Here is a 5000-nt window from a genome sequence, read left to right as displayed (position 1 = left end):
CACCCTTAACTGCAAGGCTTTCCAGAGTGTGGTGTGGTCTGCACAACGCATCACCGGGGGCAAACTACCTGCCCTCCAGGACACCTACAGCACCCGATGTCATAGGAAGGCCAAAAAGATCATCAAGGACAACAACCACCCGAGCCACTGCCTGTTCACCCCGCTACCATCCAGAAGGCGAGGTCAGTACAGGTGCATCAAAGATGGGACAGAGATTGAAAAACAGCTTCTATCTCAAGGCCATCAGATTGCTAAACAGCCATCACTAGCACAGAGAGGTGGCTGCCTACCTACAGATTTGAAATCAATGGCCACTTTAATAAATGGAACACTAGTCACTTTAATAATGCCACTTTAATAATGTTTACATATCTCGCATTACTCATCTCATATGTATATACTGTATACTGTATCCTTCACTATCTATTCTTTACTATCTACTGCATCTTAGCCGCTCTGTCGCTGCTCATCCATATATTTTATATTTATATATTCTCATCCCATTCCTTTACTAGATTGTGTGTATTAGGTTTTGTTGTGGAATGTGTTAGATATTACCTGTTAGATACTGCTGCTCTAGAAGCACAATCATTTCACTACACTCACAACAACATCTGCTAACCATGTGTATGTGACCAATAAAATTTGATTTAATTTAACACAGTCACACACAGTCTAACACAGTCTAACGCTGCCTAACACGGTCTAACACTGCCTAACGCTGTCTAACGTGGCCTAACGCGGTCTAACGCGGTCTAACGCTGCCTAACGTGGTCTAACGCAGCCTAATGCGGCCTAACGTGGTCTAACGCGGCCTAATGCGGTCTAACGTGACCTAACGCGGCCTAATGCGGTCTAACGCGGTCTAAAGCGGCCTAACACGGTCTAAAGCGTTAGGAAAGCTAAGGCTAGCTTTTTCAAACAGAAATTTGCATCCTGTAGTACAAATTCAAAAAAAGTTCTGGGACACTGTAAAGTCCATGGAGAATAAGAGCACCTCCTCCCAGCTGCCCACTGCTCTGAGGATAGGAAACACTGTCACCAACAATACATCCACTATCATTGAGAATTTCAACAAGCATTTCTCTATGGCTGGCCATGCTTTCCACCTGGCTACCCCTACCCCGGTCAACTGCCCGGCACCCTCCACAGCAACCCGCCAAAGCCCCCACCATTTCTCCTTCACCCAAATCCAGATAGCTGATGTTCTAAAAGAGCTGCAAAATCTGAACCCCTACAAATCAGCCAGGCTAGACAATCTAGACCCTCTCTTTCTAAAACTATCTGCCGAAATTGTTGCAACCCCTATTAATAGCCTGTTCAACCTCTCTTTCGTATCGTCTGAGATTCCCAAAGATTGGAAAGCTGCCGCGGTCATCCCCCTCTTCAAAGGGGGTGACACTCTAGACCCAAACCGCTACAGACCTATATCTATCCTACCCTGTCTTTATAAGGTCTTCAAAAGCCAAGTTAATAATCAGATTACCGACCATTTCGAATCCCACCTTACCTTCTCTGCTATGCAATCTGGTTTCAGAGCTCGTCATGGGTGCACCTCAGCCACGCTCAAGGTCCTAAACAACATCATAACCGCCATCGATAAGAGACATTACTGTGCAGCCGTATTCATCGACCTGGCCGAGGCTTTCGACTCTGTCAATCACCACATTCTTATTGGCAGACTCGACAGCCTTGGTTTCTCAAATGATTGCCTCGCCTGGTTTACCAACTACTTCTCTGATAGAGTTCACTGTGTTAAATCGGAGGGCCTGTTGTCCAGATCTCTGGCAGTCTCTATGGGGGTGCCACAGGGTTCAATTCCCGGGCCGACTCTCTTCTCTGTATACATCAATGACGTCGCTCTTGCTGCTGGTGATACTCTGATCCACCTCTATGCAGACGACACCATTCTGTATACTTCTGGCCTTTCTTTGGACACTGTGTTAACTAACCTCCAGACGAGCTTCAATGCCACACAACTCTCCTTCCGTGGCCTCCAACTGCTCTTAAATGCAAGTAAAACTAAATGCATGCTCTTCAACCGATCGCTGCCTGCACCTGCCCGCCCGTCCAGCATCACTACTCTGGACGGTTCTGACTTAGAATATGTGGACAACTACAAATACCTAGGTGTCTGGTTAGACTGTAAACTCTCCTTCCAGACTCACATTAAGCATCTCCAATCCAAAATTAAATCTAGAATCGGCTTCCTACATCGTAACAAAGCATCCTTCACTCATGCTGCCAAACATACCATCGTAAAACTGACCATCCTACCGATCCTCGACTTCGGCGATGTCATCTATAAAATAGCCTCCAACACTCTACTCAACAAACTGGATGCAGTCTATCACAGTGCCATCCGTTTTGTCACCAAAGCCCCATACACTACCCACCATTGCGACCTGTACGCTCTCGCTGGTTGGCCCTCGCTTCATACTCGTCGCCAAACCCACTGGCTACAGGTTATCTACAAGTCTCTGCAAGGTAAAGCCCTGCCTTATCTCAGCTCACTGGTCACTATAGCAGCACCCACTCGTAGCACGCGCTCCAGCAGTTATATCTCACTGGTCACCCCCAAAGCGAATTCCTCCTTTGGCCGCCTTTCCTTCCAGTTCTCTGCTGCCAATGGCTGGAACGAACTGCAAAAATCACTGAAGCTGGAGACTCATATCTCCCTCACTAGCTTTATGCTCCAGCTGTCAGAGCAGCTCACAGATCACTGCACCTGTAAACAGAGGTAAACAGCCCATCTATCTACCTCATCCCCATACTGTATTTATTTATTTATCTTGCTCCTTTGCACCCCAGTATCTCTACTTGCACATTCATCTTCTGCACATCTACCATTCCAGTGTTTAATTGCTACATTGTAATTACTTCACCACCATGGCCTATTTATTGCCTTAACTTACCTCTTTTGCACTCACTGTATATATACTTTTTGTTTTCTTTGTTCTACTGTATTATTGACTGTATGTTTGTTTTACTCCATGTGTAACTCTGTGTTGTTGTATGTGTCGAATTGCTATCCATTATCTTGGCCAGATCGCAGTTGCAATTGAGAACTTGTTCTCAACTAGCCTACCTGGTTAAATAAAGGTGAAATTAAAAATAAATAAATAAAAACACGGCCTAACACGGTCTAACACGGTCTAACACGGCCTAACACGGCGTAACGCGGCCTAACGCGGCCTAACGCGGTCTAAAGCGGCATAACGCGGCGTAACACGGCTTAACACGGCCTAACACGGCCTAACACGGCCTAACACGGTCTAACACGGCCTAACACGGTCTAACACAGCCTAACTCCGCTTGCCGTGCGGTAACAAAGAGAACAGTCCATGACTAGGGTCACTAGAGTCTTTGACAATTTGTAGGGCCTTCCTCTGACACCGTCTGGTGTAGAGGTCCTGGATGGCAGGAAGCTTGGCCCCGGTGATGTACTGAGCCGTTCGCACTACCCTCTGTAGCGCCTTGCTCAGAGGCCGAGCAGTTGCCGTACCAGGCGGTGATGCGACCGGTCATATTCAGAGTCAACGTTTGTGATCACTACGTTGATGGTACCTTTACAAGATGACATGACGTTATACCCTGGGTTGTGTTCTGAACACGTTTGTTTATTGTGACGAACGAGTGATTTTTTTTGTTGACAAAGTCTCCATCATGTCTCCATGTTTTATCTGTAGTAGTTAAAGACCATTAGACAGCTGTTCGTCTAGAAGGTTCTGATGAGTGTTTAGATACATATCATGTTTCTATTTATCAACGGAAAGCAACAGATGGTGACTTCAGAATATCACCCTCGGCGGCACGCTCTCTGTGTGTGTGTGTGTGTGTGTGTGTGTGTGTGTGTGTGTGTGTGTGTGTGTGTGTGCCTGTTCTCACGTGTATGCATGTGTATTTGTATTGATAAACGGCAACATTTTATGAACGCAGAGGTCTTGACCAGACCTAGACTTCCCTCAGGTGTATGATCACACTTTACTGATTTGGATGTAACAGAAATATCACGTCTCAAGACCTTCTATTGTTGCTGCTAAAAAAAAAAAGCTGCTGAAAAACAGTGAAGCAACCATGAAGCACGCAGGGAAGTAATTTCTCTCCTTTATTCACCTAATAAATTGCTCTCTGCCTGCACAAAAAGGCCCCCGTTAACAAGGTGCTTTAAACTGGCTGGCTGGGAGAGGGTGTCACAGAGCAGATAAGGACAAAAAGTGATGTTTTAAAGTCTGAAGCGAGACTGATAACGGCATGATTTCATCCCTCTTTCCACTGTGTTGGTGTGATGTGTAGGGGGTTAGATTACAACGTTAACCTGTTAGGGCTAGGGGGCAGTATTGACACGGCTGGATAAAAAACATACCCGATTTAATCTGGTTACCACTCCTACCCAGTAACTAGAATATGCATATACTTATTACATATGGATAGAAAACACCCTAAATTTTCTAAAACTGTTTGAATGGTGTCTGTGAGTATAACAGAACTCAAATGGCAGGTCAAAACCTGAGAGATTCCTTTACAGGAAGTGGCCTGTCTGACCATTTCTTGAACTTCTATTCCATCTCTATCATTTACTAAGGATCTCTGCTCTAACGTGACACTTCCCACGTCGTCCATAGGCGCTCAGAGCCCGGGAAAAAACAGAATGTCGTCATTCCAGCCCCAGGCTGAAACACATTATCGCCTTTCTCAAGTGGCCGATCAAGGGACACTGGGCTTAGGCGCGTGACCCGACCGCCCCCGCCTTTGGGATTTTTTTCCTCTGTTTGCCGAAAAGGAGATTCCCTGTCGGAATATTATCGCTTTTCTACGAGAAAAATGTCGTAAAAATTGATTTTAAACAGCGGTTGACATGCTTCGAAGTACGGTAATGGAATATTTAGAATTTTATTGTCACGAATTGCGCCATGCGCGCGACACTTCTTTACTATTTCGGATAGTGTCTGGAACGCATCGAACAAAACGCCGCTATTCGGATATAACGATGGATTATT

The 5000-nt window shown here is 45.7% G+C and overlaps 1 protein-coding gene across 4 annotated transcripts in view; it reads right to left on the bottom strand.

Moving 5' to 3' along the window:
- Nucleotides 1-5000, bottom strand: part of lpp (LIM domain containing preferred translocation partner in lipoma) — a 519001-nt gene that overhangs the window by 153319 nt on the left and 360682 nt on the right. The gene's annotated exons all lie outside the window — the stretch shown is intronic.

Source organism: Salmo salar, chromosome ssa16, assembly GCF_905237065.1.
Source record: "Salmo salar chromosome ssa16, Ssal_v3.1, whole genome shotgun sequence".
NCBI classification, from domain to species: domain Eukaryota; kingdom Metazoa; phylum Chordata; class Actinopteri; order Salmoniformes; family Salmonidae; genus Salmo; species Salmo salar.
The sequence above is the reverse complement of the archived record's forward strand: the minus strand, read 5'-3'. Positions and strand labels throughout refer to the sequence as shown.